Genomic DNA, 17,037 nt, shown 5'->3' with positions numbered 1-17,037 from the left:
CACGCCTGTAATCCCAGCACTTTGGGAGGCCAAGGCGAGTGGATCAACCGAGGTCTGGAGTTAGAGACCAGCCTGACAAAGCCCTGTCTCTACAGAAAAATACAAAAATTAGCCGGGCATGGTGGTGGGTGCCTGTAATCCCAGATACTAGGGAGGCTGAGGCAGGAGAATTGCTTGAACCTGGGAGGTGGAGGTTGCAGTGAACTGAGATTGCACCACTGCACTCCAGCCTGGGCAACAGAGCAAGACTCTGTCTCAAAAAAATAAATAAATAAATAAATAAAAACTTGACCTAATGGTTTTGCATACAACGCTGCACCCAACAAAAAAACAGCATGTGTCCCTTTTAAAGAATATAAAAAATATTTAGCAACTTAAGCTAATATCAATTAATTCCAAAGAATTGGTAGGCTGACCACAGTTTAGTAAATAATTACAGTTGTCTACTGCACAACTACAGGCTCTGGCATCAATGAACAAAATAGTACATGATAAAATTACTTTAGAAACTGTAATAAAAACAATAGGAAGAAAAATCTGTATGGTTAAACATGTTGGAAATACACTGAAATCGTTCCTTTGGAAAAGAAATTGGTATTATCTAGTAAAGCTGAAGATATTTATATCCTATGGTCCCACAATTCTTCTTGTAGATACATACTCTAGAGAAAATCCTGCATTTGGAGTATTAATGGCATACTCCAAATTGTTCAAAATATTAGAGGTTATGATAATAAACTTGAAAGATTCTAAGTGCCAATCAACAATAGAACAGGTAAATTATGATATATTCTATAATGGAATAGTACACAAAAGGGATATATAAGTGAATACTGCCTGCATAAAACAAAACAAAAAATCAACAGTAAAAGTCAATATAATACTAAAGTTCATATGGAAAAACAAATATGCAAGAGTAGTTGGAAAAACACAAGAAATAAAAACAATGAGGAAGATTAGCTCTACTGGACATTGTAACATATTATAATAAAGACACTAATTAAATCAGTGTGGTACTGGAGTGTGACTAGACAAACCAGTGGAATAAAATATAAAGCCCTGATATTGACTCACGTACATATAAAAATATGTATATTCAATGTATGATAAAGGTGGCATCTCAAATCACTGAGACAAAGATTGACTTTATAATAAATGATGCTGAGACAACCATTTAGCCACTTGGAAAAAGGTGAAGGTAGATCTATATTTCATACCATACACAAAGGAAACTCAGTGGTTTAGGGATCTGCATGTAAAATAAACCCTTTAAATACTAGTAGGAAACTTGGGTAAGCTAGTAAGCTACTCTAATTTCAGTGTAGATAAAGGCTTTTTAACTATGACTCCAAATCTAAAGGCAATAAAAATGATAAATTTTGCCATAAAAATTATAATTTTGTATGACATAAGATACCAGAAATGAAGTCAACAAACAAGTGATAACTGGCAGAAAATATTTGCAACATATATACAAACAGAGGGCTAAATCCCTAATACAGTCATGTGCCACATGTGACACACACTGACATGTGTCAGTCAACAATGGTGGTCCCATATGATTATAGGAGCTAAAAAATTTCTATTTCCTAGTGACATGGTAGCCATCATAACCTTGTAGCACAGTGCATTACTTTTTTTTGTGATGATGCTAGTGTAAGCAGTATGTGTGCATTACTTTTTTGTTTATGGTGATGCTGTTTGTGCATTACTGTTTTGTTTGTGGTGATGCTACTGAAAGCAAACATACTGTGTTGTTAGCTGTATAAAAGTATAGCACATACAATTATGTGCAGTATATAATCCTAGATAATGATAAGTAATTATGTTACTGGTTTATGTATTTATTATAATTTACTATTATTTTAGAGTGTATACTGTCTACTTATAAAAAAAAAAGTTGAACTGTAAAACAGGCTCAGGCAGATCCTTCAGGAGGTACTACAGAAGAAGGCACTGTCATTATAGGAGACTACAGCTCCATATATGTTCTTGCCCCTGCAGACCTTCCAGTGGGACAAGATGTAGAGATGGAAAACAGTGATATTAATGACCCTGACCCTGGGTAGGCGTAGGCTAATGTGTCTTTGTGTCTTATTTTTTAACCAAAAGGTTTAAAAGTTCAAAAAAATGCAATAGAAAAAAGATTATAGAATACAGATATAAAAAATATTTTTGTACAGCTGTACAATGTGCTCGTGTTTTAAGCTAAATGTTATTTCAAAAGAGTCAAAAAAAATAAAAAAATTAACTTGATAAATTTTAAGTTACAGTAAGCTAAGGTTGATTTATTATTGAAAAAATATTTTATATAAATTTAGTGTAGCCTAAGTGTACAGTGTTTATAAATCTATAGTAGTCTACAGTAATGTCATAGGCCTTCACATTCACTCACTGCTCACTGACTCAACCAGAGCAACTTCCAGTCCTGCAAGCTTTATTCATGATAAGTGAATATACGGATGTACCATTTTTTATCTTTTACACCATATTTTTAAGGTACCTTTTCTATGTTTAGGTATGTTTAGATAAACTCATATTTACCATTGTGTTACAATTGCCTACAGTATTCATAACTGTAACACGCTATACAGGTTTGCAGCCTAGGAACAATAAGTTATACTATATACCCTAGGTTTGTAGTAGGCTATATGTATCATCTAGGTTTGTGTAAGTACACACTATGATATTCACATAATGACAAAATCTCCTAAAGATGCATTACTTAGAATGTATTCCTGTTGTTAAATGATGCATGACTGTAATTTAAGAACTCTTACAAATAGAGGGACGAAGGATCAAAATCCTGATAGAAAACTCTGAAAAGGACATAAATAAACAATTCGCACACAAAACAATATTAAAAAGCCCTGAAACTTATGGAAAAATGTTAATTTGATCATAATGATATGCAAATTAGACAACACTGAGCTACCATATTTCACTTAACGAATTGGCAAAAATTAAAAGTATGGGAACACATTCTGTTGACTAGCTGTGGGTAAACAACCACTCTCATATATTGCTGATGGAAATACAAACTGCTACAATCCTTCTGGTGGGGAATTTGGCAACCTACATATACACTTACCTTTCAACCTGCAATCACTTTCTAGCTGAATCTACCCTGAAGATACACCTCTAACACTACAAAAATACATATGCACAAGGTTATTGATTGCTGCATTGTTTATAATTGCAACATATTAGAAACAATCTAAATGTACACGCTTAAGTGTATGGTTAAATAAACTACAGTACATCCACTCAGTGGAATAATATACAGTGGTAAAAGGGATGCAAATGATCACTGAGTATTGCTATTAAGTGATTTCCAGATTATACTGCTAAGCATAAACAGCAAAGTACAAAACAAACAAATAAACATGTCTATACTCTCCTTCAACTGTAAAAACAGGATATAAGAAAAGATATATGAATCCGCTCTTGTGTGTAAAAGAAAATTACCTACAGGGAACGAATGAGAAAGATGTTCAAAGAAGTGGAAGTGGAGCTGGACTAGCATGAGAAAGATGTAACACTTCTCTAAGTCCCCTATTTGTGTAGCTCTGACTCTAAGCTTCAAAGTCATGTTTCAAATGCCCCAATAACAAATAGAGAATTAAAATCATACAGCATTTGGGAAACCCAAGAGGAATACAAACAGTAACCAATGCACCCAACTGTACTACAAATAAACAACTTTACCTCACTGAAGGGAGCAGAGAAGACAATTAATCTAAGTAACTTATAAAAACTGTGTTTTGACTGTATACTGTCACACTAATGACAAATGGAATTGTACACAAATACTTTTGTTGATAGATTTGCTTCTCACACAGGTATGGATTGGCAATTCATAAATTAATTTATGTTTATACTAGGATTAAACAAATAGGTAAATATAAATAATGAGAGTCGGGTTTTTCATTTTTAGAGAAATTAGCTACTAATAAGGAAATGAGGGAAGACTAGAATGAACCCTGTGGTGTTGGACTGGAATCAGAAGTATCAGTATGAGCTAATGGTTGTGTGTGTGTGTTTGTGTGTGTGTGTGTTTGTGTTTGTGCGCACGTGTTTTTGGGGTCTATTGCCTAGAAGTAATACCAATCCCAAGCAATGAACACACCTAGTATCTGGATTTTAGTTTCCAAAATCCAAATATCATTCCTCAGTAGAAGGAACCAAAACTCCTTGGATAAATGATTGATTCCACAGCTGAGCAAGAAACATGCAAGATAACAACCTGGACCATCCTGCTGTGCCAGAAGGTAAGAAGCTGCTGAAAGGGAGTTGGGAGCTTGTTAAAAGAACACAGAAGCCATCCTGAAGAAACTCTTAATAACCAAACTGGAACAATTTAAGAAAACAATGAACAATGCATTGGAATATATAGAATAAAATAAATATTCAGAGCGAATACTAATATAAATAATTAAATACATGTATAGAAGGAGAAGAAAGGATTTACAGAAGAATTCTAATTGGTAAATGTAGAAGAACAAAGGGAATAGAAAGAGTATCATTTGTCAAACACCACATTGAATAGGTGTTATTGCATGCAAGATTAACCAATGGATGCAAAAATTAGTGGGTAAAAGTTTGAGGAAAACAAGATATTCCCATAGTCTCAAAATGCCTTCCCAAAGAGATTTACTAATTACAAAGGAAAAATAGTAACTCTATATTAATACTAGAGAACCTGACAGATACCACCTTAACCAACTAAGTAGACATATTGGCATCATACACCGGGTGATATAATGAACAAAATTACTTCTGTGGCATTCTTACCAAAGTAATCTCAATCTAATGATAAGTAAATACTTAAACATCAAAATGAAGAGATATCCTACCAAATAACTGACCAGCACTCTTCAAAAGAAATTCACGCCTCTGAATTGGAATCAGGAACAGAATTTAAAAGTGCACCACTTAAAAAAATGATGAAATTCAGAAAGATCTGTAGTTCAGTTTAGTAGAATTTCTCTAATGCTATTTTCCTGGTTTTGGTAACTGAACTATACAAGATGGTAACTTTAGGGGAAGCTAGGTTAAGATCCTACTATATACAGGAGGTCTTTGTGTTATTTTTGTAACATCACTGTAAGTCTAAAATCATTTCTAAATAAAAAGCTTTAAAAAAAATAGGCCGGGTGCGGTGGCTCACGCCTGTAATCCCAGCACTTTGGGAGGCCGAGGTGGGCAGATCACAAGGTCAGGAGATCGAGACCATCCTGGCTAACATGCTGAAACCCGGTCTCTACTAAAAATACAACAAAAAAAAAAATTAGCTGGGCGTGGTGGTTGGCGCCTGTAGTCCCAGCTACTCTGGAGGCTGAGGCAGGAGAATGGTGTGAACCTGGGAGGCAGAGCTTGTAGTGAGCCGAGATTGCGCCACTGCACTCCAGCCTCAGGGCAGAGTGAGACTCCATCTCAAAAAAAAAAAAAAAAAAAAAAAAATATATATATATATATATATATATATTTAGGGTCACAACATTTTCAGTAACACTATTAGATACCATGAAGGAATAATAAGCATAAAATATAGGCTAGTGGTGACATTTGAGAGTGACAGCATGGGAACTGGATTGGGGAGGGGCACACAGGAGGCTTCAAAGGTAATTTTAATATAACTGTTTTTAGAATGGCTGTGAATACATGAATGTTCATTGTTAACATGATTATTTTATATCTTCCATATATTTGATAATTTTTGAATCAATGGAATAGATTTAATACAAATATGTGAGATTCTGACATAAAGAGTTTACATTAGAAATAGGCTCATTTGGAGCCATTTGAAATTGCATTGCATTAAATCAGAATACTCCTAAAAAGACCTTTCCATGTTACAATTTAAAGTGTTAGGTTTACTTACTCCTCCCTTTGGGGATTCCTAATGTGAGTTGGCTTGCATTTGAGCATAGTAAAACCTTGGCAATAATGCAGTTTAATCCTGAGTGTGGTATCAATGGAGAAAGGGGAGCAGTTGGATTTTTTTTTTCTTTTTGTCTGTGGATACAATCTTAAGAAGAACAAATGGGAAAGAGTACTTATTGGCACATATTCAGAAAAAAAAAAACCTGCAGTGAGTCTCAAGATACCCAATTAAGATAAAATTAAATCATGCAAATATTGATCCAGTTAAATTTGCCATGGGTAAGTCTTATTATCAATCAAAATTTTTATATCAAATAGCAAAGAACTATAGAAGAGCCAAAATTATATATATACATATAAAGAAACGAATGATATATATATATATATATGTATATATATCAGGGTAAGAGTAATAATAAAGAAAAACATATTTTATTTCACTTTTATTACTTATGTTGGTAATTGACTCACAGTTTTGCTTTTGACTAATTATGCTTAAAATTTCAGATGCCTTCCCAGATGATTAGCATTCATAGATAATGCTATACTCTCAAAAAGCTAACATATTGCTTAAATAAGATGCACACAATTTTAGTCAATGTGCATATAACTAAATGCACAAAATGGACCACAGAATATCCATGAGCAACACAATGGCTCATGGCTCTGGATATCCCTAGAAAATGACTACACATGAGTTCATGGATCAAAGTAATTGATGATAGTTTTATCACTGAAGTTATTCCTTGAGGAATTTAATACTGATTGATGAGGCAAACATGTTTAATTCCACAAGTATGTTTAAATGAATGCAAGTCTGAATTTTGTTTGTAAGTTTTTTCTTCAATAATACGGTTTCCGAAAGCAAAGTCTCCATTAAAAAGTTTGCATTAAAGTAAACTCACAAAAAAACTCTTTCACGAGAAAAGTACAATTAGCCATGAATTTGCTTTATATTGCTTTCATTATTTAGGACCTTATTCCAAGAGAGTTGATTGCTTTTAAGTCTACCAAATTATACACGCCTGTATGAGTACAGACTGCATTAAAGCAGTCCTCTTTAGAGGTCACATTTCCCATTGATGCTGACCCTTCATCAAATGCTTTTGGAGTTCCTCTTTTGGAATTGTACTCAGAGCTTACAACACATTCAGGAAAATCCTCAGAGAATAACCTTAGTTCTTTGACAGTGGGTTTGATTTTCAAAAAGAAAGTTACATAGCACTTGGTATAGTGATTAAAATGGGTGCTGAATCTGGTTAATGGAATTCTGAGCTAAACATGAGACATGATTACAAATGATTGCTACTGCTCCACACGACATTTAAAAAGGACTTTGCACCAATGGGACCGTTGTTAAAATGAGCATATAAACTTCCAAAGAAACTATCTTGAGGGACAATATTCATTTGTCTGCATAAGTTATAGCATTGACATTTTAACAAACAACGCTTTATAATTCCTAGCAGTACAACGTTGAAGGCTGGTTAAGGTTTACTGTCCCGAATGTGTCTCTGAGAGCCATTCGGTTTCTGCTAAGCCAGGGCTCTTTTCTGAGTCCTCTCAGCCACAGGGCGGGGCTGAGCCTCATGGTAGGCCCGCCTTTTCCAGCACCATCTCCCAAAATCTGCCCTGATTTCCCATCTTTCTTCTAGCCTGCGTGGAAGGCTTCCTATGAAAGCTTCCCCCTTCTTCACACAGCCGGCAGCCTAGAGGCAGCAGGAAATCAAGACTGCTTCAACCAGGTGAAGAAGATGGCTGTGAAAGCCACAAGGTCATCCCCCTGAAGGTACTAATTTGTTGAAATTTGACTAAAATGAAATGGCTAACAAGTTCACTAAGGAAGACGCATAGCTGAGAGTGAACAGCAGCAGAGCCAGTGCTACTTTCACCCAAATAAACAAATGATATGCACACACCCCTCAGTTTCAGTAAAGAATCAGTTGGCAGAAGCTTTTTCCTCTCCTGCCCTGACGGCGAGTTTTCTCCATAACTTGCTCCCGGGGTTCCCCTCCGGGTGTCCTCTCCCATCCGGACTGGCTGGCCATTCCCGGGACTAGACGGTGCTTAGGGCGATCGGGAGCTCTGATCCGGCCTGACTTTTCTGATCATCAGCTTCCTTTCTTTTTCATACTCTGATTCTAAAGATAAAGATAGAGCCAGTTTCTCCCCCTTTAGTGTTTCAAATTCCTTCCTCATGACTCTTCAGGCAGTACAGTGAGGAGATTAAGTGCACGACGTGGAATTCCGGCCTGTCTCCTTAATAGCCTTACGATCTACCTCACGGAAGTGTTATGAGGGTGGAATGAGTTAGTGCACATAAAGCCTGTAGCATGGTGCTTGGCCCAGAATAGGCCCTCAGCGAATGTTAGTTATTATGGTGATGATTAATACTTCAGTTTCTCTGTGCTCAGCAAACACCACCTCCCTGTGCTGGCACTGCATAATCCCCTCGCCACACATATTCAGGGTCCTACCCCTGTCTGCTTATGCTGTGGCCTGTGAGGAGGAGCAATGGGGGATGCCTGTCACCTTCCAAGACTTTTATCTGAAACAGGCTTTATCTCGTTCTCTGTGGGGATTTTTCCCCGAGGCTCTTTTGTCCCCTATTTCAGAGCTTACTTTGCCTCCCTTTTGTGTTACATTTGCTTCTATAGGGGGGTAGAGTTGCCCTATTTACAAGAGTAGCTATCACCATGGTAACTTGGTATTTTGATACAGGCATGAAGCATTTCTGAGGGAAAAATAGGTCCCTTATTTTTCAGCTTTGGCATGTAGATGTATGGGAATCAAAATACTTGCCCGACATTATATAGCTGGTTCAAATGTCAAAGCAAAGAAGCAAGTTTTGTGGATATTTTAAATAAGTATTGAGCAACCACAGCATGGTATCAATTGGGCAGAACATTCTCACAATTAATTCCTGCCACTTAGGCACGAATGCCTGAAGGCAACGTGGCATATACTTTGGTGAACTCGTCCTCTGAATGAAAAAAATAATGGTACACATGGTTGGACAATAAAATATTGTGTTCACTCACATTGCAAAAAGTGTCAAAGATGCCAGGTTGGAGTTTCTGAAATATTTTGATAGCTTTTTGAGAACAAACAAGACAGAACATTCTAAAATCAGCCTGTTGTTTAATAATCAGGGGAATGTGGTTACTGTATATGTCACTTACTTATACACTGGGCATGGAGTAAGGGGAAGACTGGTATTGGGTGTTGAGTGCCTACTGTGGGCCAGGTTCCCTGCTATGAGCTGCTAACATAGATGAATGAACTGTAACTCCTACCTTTGAGACTTTGCATTTGGTGAGGAAACAAATAATTATAATACAGTGTAATATGTCTTGATAAAGATAGCCACAGAAATGATATGAGGGACAAGGAGGAAAAAAGCCCTCATAGAGATGAACTTTGAACTGTTTTAAGGGTGACCAGATGGTGAAATTAGAGGGTGTGGACTCTACCCCAGACTACCATAGAGTATCTTTCCAGAGCATGGACTTAGTTTACTCTCTCTGCCAAACAAGGGCAACAGTAGTTTCTACTATGGCATGTTCCGACAACCTAGGGATTCCTGGGACTGGGCTTGGAACTATTTTCTGTTCACTAAATGTGTCATATTTTTGCTTACCTTTGCTCATCTTTTTCCACCTACCTGAAATCTTCCTGTAGTACCACACCTCCTCTCCATCCGTCTTGATGGTGTGCATCCTCTTATCCACTTTTGTGTCCTTCAGGCTTTGGCTGTGGTGTTTCTTCCTGGGGTAACCTTTGCAGACCCTCACAGAGGGCTTCATTACTCCTATTTGCTCCTACAATATCCTCTACTTACCTTTATATTAGTGCTTATAATCATTCGTTTTTCATTGCCTGTTTTCTGGCTTGGCTCATTCAATTCACTCACCCCCTTCACTAGGAAACAATGCATATCATTCCCTTTTGTACTCCCAGAGCCTAACTTCATGCTTATTAAATAGATGTGTAAATGAATCAAAAGAGACACTTACTATTATAACTGCCCTTCAAAGGAAAGAACTACCTTGTCCCATAATGTTGTTCTCTTGGATTTGTTATAGTCAGTCTTCTGCAAGGTATGGATGGCTAAACAAGGTAGATGAAAATCCGTGCTTATTTCATTTTGGGGGTAACATTTTATAATTTCAAACTTGTAGAAAATTTGCAAGTTTAGTATATGCAAAACCATAAATGTTTATGTGGATTTTAAAAATGGTTTTTATTTTATCCCATTTGCTTTACCATCTCTTTTTTCTTCCATTTCTCTGTACATATATGAACTTTTTTTTAAAGTCAATTCATCAATTATCTTTCTTTTTTTTAAATTATACTTTAAGTTCTAGGGTACATGTGCACAACGTGCAGATTTGTTACATATGTATACATGTGCCGTGTTGGTGTGCTGCACCCATTAACTCGTCATTTACATTGGGTATATCTCCTAATGCTATCCCTCCCCCTCCCCCCACCTCACAACTGGCCCCGGTGTGTGATGTTCCCCTTCCTGTGTCCAAGTGTTCTCACTGACAAACTTTTTTTTAACCATTTGAGAGTAAATTAGAGACATCATGCCTTTTAACTTCTACATACTTCAGTGTGAATTTCCCATCAAAAAGACATTCTTCTACTTTAAATCACAGTAAAATGATAAAAATCTGGAAATTTAATATTGATACAATATGAACAACTAATTAATAGTTTATACTTAAATTTCATCAATTGTACCAATAATGTTCTTTATAGCTACTTTCCCCAGTCCAGAATCCAATCAAGGATCACATGTTGCACATAGTTATCATGTCGTTTTGAGTGTCCTTTAACGTGGAGCTATTTCTCAGCCTTTCTTTGTCCTTCTTGATCTTCATAGTTTGAAGAATATAGGAAAGTTATTTTGCAAAATATCCTTCCACATTTGGCTTAGTCTAATGTTTTCTCATAATTAAATACAGGTTATGCTTTTTTTTTTTTTTTTTTTTTTTGCCAGGAATACTACAAAAATGAGGCTGCTGTATCTTTTCTGGTGCAGCATGTCAGGAAGCATACGACTTCAGGTTGTCCCAATATTGGTGATGTTAATTTTGACCACTTGGTTAAGGTGGTGTCTGTAAGCTTTCTCCACTGTAAAGTTTCTATATTTTCTTTGTAGTTAACAAGTGCTTATACACACATATGTATATAAAGATGTTGTTAGATACCAAGGTAGGAAGACAGATGATAAACAGATAGATAGCCAGCCATGAACATAGAAGTAGATGTAGAGATGGACGTAGGCATAGACATGGAAGTATAATTTCTGGATTTTATGTCAAAATGAATGTTTAGGTTTATGAGAAATTGCCACAGTGTTTTCCAAAGTAGCTGCACCATTTTGTATTCCCACAAGCAGTGTATTAGACTTTGAGTTACTCCACATCCTCACCAACATTTTCAATATTTTGTTTTATTATTGTTATTTTAAAAGAAATGTAATAGTATCCCATTATTGTTTTCATTTGCCTGAAGACTAATGAAATTAAATACAAAACTCCTTTATTACTTTTAGTTTTTTCCCCATTTGGCTGTCCTGTTTTTCTTTTTTCTATTTTTATTATACTTTTAGTTCTGGGTACATGTGCAGAACGTGCAGGTTTCTTACATAGGTATACACATGCAATGGTGGTTTGCTGCACCCTTCAACCCATCATCTACATTAGGTATTTCTTCTAATGTTATCCCTCCCCTAACCCCCGACCCCCGACAGGCTCTGGTGGGTGATGTTCCCCTCCCTGTGTCCATGTGTTCTCATTGTTCAACTCCCACTTATGAGTGAGAACATGCAGTGTTTGGTTTTCTGTTCTTGTGTTAGTTTGCTGAGAATGACAGTTTCCAGCTTCATCCATGTCCCTGCAAAGGATGTGAACTCATCCTTTTTTGTGGTTGTGTACTATTCCATGGTGTACATGTGCCACATTTTCTTTATCCAGTCTATCATTGATGGGCGTTTGGGTTGGTTCCAAGTCTTTGCTATTGTGAATAGTGCTGCAATAAACATACATGTGCATGTGTCTTTATAGTAGAATGATTTATCATCCTTTGGGTATATACTCAGTAATGGGATGGCTAGGTCAAATGGTATTTCTAGTTCTAGATCCTTGAGGAGTCACCACACTGTCTTCCACAATGGTTGAACTGATTTACACTCCCACCAACAGTGTAGAAGCATTCCCATTTCTCCACATCCTCTCCAGCATGTTTTCTCCTGACTTTTTAATGATTGCCATTCTAACTGCCGTGAGATGGTATCTCATTGTGGTTTTGATTTGCATTTCTCTAAAGACCAGTAATGATTAGCTTTTTTTCACGTTCGTTGACTGCATAAATGTCTTCTTTTGAGAAGTGTCTGTTCATATCCTTCACCCACTTTTTGATGGGGTTGTTTTTTTCTTGTAAATTTGATTAAGTTCCTTGTAGATTCTGGATATTAGCCCTTCGTCAGATGGATAGATTGCAAAATTTTTCTCCCATTCTGTAGGTTGCCTGTTCACGCTTATGATAGTTTATTTTGCTGTGCAGGAGCTTGTTAGTTTAATTAGATCCCATTTGTCAATTTTGGCTTTTGTTGCCATTGCTTTTGGTGTTTTAGTCATGAAGTCTTCGCCCATGCCTACGTCCTGAATGGTATTGCCTAGGTTTTCTTCTAGGGTTTTTATGGTTTTAAGTCTTACATTGAAGTTTTTAATCCATCTTGAGTTAATTTTTGTATAAGGTGTAAGAAAGGGGTCCAATTTCAGTTATCTGCATATGGCTAGCCAGAGCTGTCTTCTTTGGCCGGGTGCGGTGGCTCACATCTGTAATCCCAGCACTTTGGGAGGCCGAGGCGGGCAGATCATGAGGTCAGGAGATCAAGACCATCCTGGCTAACATGATGAAACCCCGTTTCTACTAAAAATACAAAAAAAATTAGCAGGGCACTGTGGCAGGTGCCTATAGTCCCAGCTCCTTGGGAGGCTGAAGCAGGAGAATGGCGTGAACCCGGGAGGCAGAGCTTGCAGTGAGCCGAGATAGCACCACTGCACTCCAGCCTGGGCGACAGAGCAAGACTCCACCTCAAAAAAAAACAAAAAACAAAAAAACAGAGCTGTCCTTTTTTGTGAAGTGTCTATTCATAATTTTTGCCCATTTGGATTTTTCCTGGTCATTTAATTATTGAGTTCTGAGGGTTATCTACTCTGTGTACAAGTTATTTGTTTACATATTTTGAAAATATTTTCTTCTAGGCTGGTATGCCCATTCATTTTCTTTACAATCTTCTGATGAGTAGAAAATTTTAATTTTGATGTAGCCTGCTTATCATTTTTTTACTTTTGTGGTTATTTCTTTCTGCATCTAAGAAGTATTTTCCTGCCTACTGTAAAGCTATTCTCGTATGTTGCTTTCTAGAATATGTAGAGTTTCATCTTTTCCATTTAACTCTATGATCAATATAGTGTTTATACTGTAGTCTATTACTTGTGTAGTAGCATTATGTCTAAAAATCAGTGTACATACTTTAATTTTAAAATACTTAATTGTAAAAAGTGCTAATGATCATCTAAGCCTTCAGCAAGCCATACTTTTTCTGTAGGTAGAGGGTCTTTTGTTTAACTTAAAGTGGAAACCTCCATTTTTAAAGAATATTTCAACTGGATATAGAATTCTGGACTGCCAGATTGCAGTTTTCTGCAGTTCGAAGATGTTCCATTGTCTTTGGCTCACATTGTTCCTGAAGGAAAGTTGACCTTAATTTATATCTTTGTATACAATGTGTCATTTTAATCTACCTGTTTTCAAAATGTTTCCCTTTATTGTTGGTTTTCAAAAGTTTTATTACAATGTGTCTAGGTGCAATTTTATGTTCTTAAACTTCTTAGGGTTCACTGAGTTTCCTGGATCTGCAAGTTACATTTTTCACCAAACTTGGAAAATATCCTGACCCTTTCTGTCCCTCCTCTCTTTCTAGGACTTCAGTGACATATATGTTAGACCACTTGATGTCCCACATGCCACGTAGAACCTTTTAAATTAAATTTTTTTCTCTCTGTTCTTCAAATTATATACTCCCTATTGATTTATATTTAAGCATATTGACTCTTCTGCCATCTCTAATATGCTATTAAGCCAATCAGGGCATTTTTTATTTCAGATACTGTATCTTTAATTCTAAAATTTGTATCTGGTTCTTTCTCATACTTTCCATCTGTTAATGTATTACTCCACATTTTTCCTTAAAAACATTAACATATTTATAATAGCTGCTTTAAGGTCCTTGTTCAATAAGTCCAATATCTCATTTATGTGAGAGTTTAGTACTATTAATTGCTTTTCTCTGGGCTATGTGACACATTTTTTCTGTTTGGGGGGCATGTCTAGTAATTTTTTATTATATACTGAACATTGTGGATGATATGTGGTAGAGATTCTGGATTTTGTTATAATCTGAATGTATTTTTGTTCTGGCAAGCAATTAATTATACTCTAAATTTCCTTCTTCTTGTGATGAACAATAGCTGAAACAAAACTTTCTCTCATTCTTCCAGTTCTTAATTCTAGTTAGTCTTTTAGAGACTCCCTGTGTATGCTTAGATCAGCAAAGTTTATTCACACATTTTTGTGACATGTTCCTCTGACCTGGGACTTCTCAGTACCCTACCATCTGGCAGTCCTGATTCCTAACCTCTGACTTCTTGAGTAAGACCAAGGCTTTCTGCTTATGCTTAAGTGGCTCCAGGACATGGGACTGGATGTGTCCTCAAGCAAAATGCTAGATAAACAAAATCTCACCCAGTGCTCTTCTTTTTCAAAGACCAATCCTTCTCCAGTTTTTGCTTGCTTTTGATTTCTCTCCAGTGCTAATAGTTGCCTATAGTTTAGAATCATTATATAAAGGAAAGTTAGTCCTATATTAACTACTTTGCAGTTACCAAAAGTGAAATCTACCAAAATGAACCTTATTATGCACTCAGGTTCTCTGCATGAAATAAGACAAAGATCCATTAATCAATTTACACCAGATATTAGGGATTCTGTTGATATTTATTCTTTGTTTTCTAATATATCTTTGGGTAATTTTATCTGTAGCCATGACCTCTACTGACCCCTATTACTCCTCTATTAATGTCTAAATCTTTAGCTTTAGACTTTATAATTCTTCTGTGATCCAAGTCTTGATTTCCAATTATCCTCCCATTCATATCCATAAGACAGCATTTTCTTTGTAAAATTTTGTCTATCCATGACCAGTAGAGACTGATACCCCAACTCTATGTTCCTGAAGCAATGTATTTCTTCTTCGATCTAATCACTTGTCAATATCTAATTTTGATTTTAGGTAGTTTCATGCACTTGTTTCCCCAAATATACTGTAAACTCCTTGATGCTATATGCCATGCCTTATTTATATTCGTATCATTAGTGCCCAGCTCAGTTATTTTATTCAAAAATGTTTATTGAAAACAGATTTCAAAAGGAGCAAATATTTGCATCATTTTTGGCATTATAAAAGGATGCTATTGTCCCCCCCCCAAAAAAGCCGTTCGTTTCCTACAAAGTTAAAATGCTTAGATTTTCAGTAGGCCTTTCCAGCAGGCTTTGAGGAATATGAGAGAAGTGACACACTATGACCCACTGCTTGTAAGAACACTTTTAAAGACAAATATTTAATTTTGAATCTGATTAGATATTGATATTTACCTAACTGCTAGTAAAGGGGAAATAAGCCTTTCTTTAAAAAAAGAAGTAATTCAATACGTTCAAATTGTGAGTCGTATACACTCTGGGAAGTGTTGTATAATATGTTATCACTTTTTGATGTAAATGTAAGGGGCTCATCATGTGGAAAGTGGTCATTTTCCAAGCTCTCTCTTTCTCATGAAGAAGTAGTATAATAATAATAAAAATAGCACATGCTATATCTATTGAATTCTTACTGTACATTTGAGGCATTGTTCAAAGTGCTTCACCTATATTAACTCATCTAATACTCAGAACAATGCTACAGAAATGTGTAGTTATTATTTCCTCAGTTGAAGAAATTCTGACTTAAGTAGTAGTAAGCTGAAGACATTTTACAGTCTTAGCTTTTGTAATCAAGAATAAACTCTATGGGTATAGAATGTAATCCCTCTGCATACTTATTTCTGATACCTTTATTTTACCAACTCATTGCTCCTTCAATACCTTGTGTTTGCCCTTCAACCATATCATGCATCATCATTTAACCAGTGACAAGTTACCTAAAATCCAATTTTTCTTTATGCTTACAAATACTCCCCAATTTCAGCAAATATTCTCTTTTCTCCATCACTGCAGTGAGCTTCTGTTTTGTCCTTTTTAACTGTTGCACTTGCCTGTCATTAGTACTCCTTTTGACTTGAAGAAATCATCTTTTTCAATCATAAGAACCTGATAAGCAATTTATGTCCCCAAAACAACAATCCTCAACTTGTTTTTAGTTGGCTGTTCTTCATGTGAATTATGTGTAATGGTATATTGATGTTAGTTGACATCTAATAGGGATTGATTTGACACTACCAATCTCATTTCTTCTAGGTACTTAGGTCCTTAGGTCCTAAGACCTGAGTGGAGATGATAGGCCCTTTGTTTTTTTTGGTTTATCATGTCACCAGGTGCTTAATATTTGAGGTTTACTTTTTATAAAAAATACAGTAAAAAATTTTTGCAGCTTATAAGATATCCTTTACCTGGTTATAGGGAAGTGGTACTATTGCTGAACTCATGAAGAGCAATTAAATAACAATAATTCACTAACATTTCAAAATTAGACATCATCATTTTTCTCACATTAAAACTAGTATAGTTAGTCTTAAGTAGCTCATCATTTTGTTATGGGGAGATTTAGTACACATTTAAATCAGTGTTTTAGTTAAATGTAAATTAGTATTTTTATTTTAAACTGCAAAGAGCTGGCACTCACTCAGAAATATGGAAATGGCAACCAATAAAAGGGAAATGGTTTTCTTCTCTAAGATACCTATATGAGAAAATATTATTAACAATAATGAGAGTGAGTTGTTCACATGGAGAGGGCATTATGCCCATAAGTACTCTTGAGGCAACATGGCAAACTTGCCTGTTTCAAAAGTTCTGATT

Source organism: Hylobates moloch, unplaced genomic scaffold (genome assembly GCF_009828535.3).
Source record: "Hylobates moloch isolate HMO894 unplaced genomic scaffold, HMol_V3 SCAFFOLD_5, whole genome shotgun sequence".
NCBI classification, from domain to species: Eukaryota; Metazoa; Chordata; class Mammalia; order Primates; family Hylobatidae; genus Hylobates; species Hylobates moloch.
Note: the sequence above shows the minus strand (reverse complement) of the source record.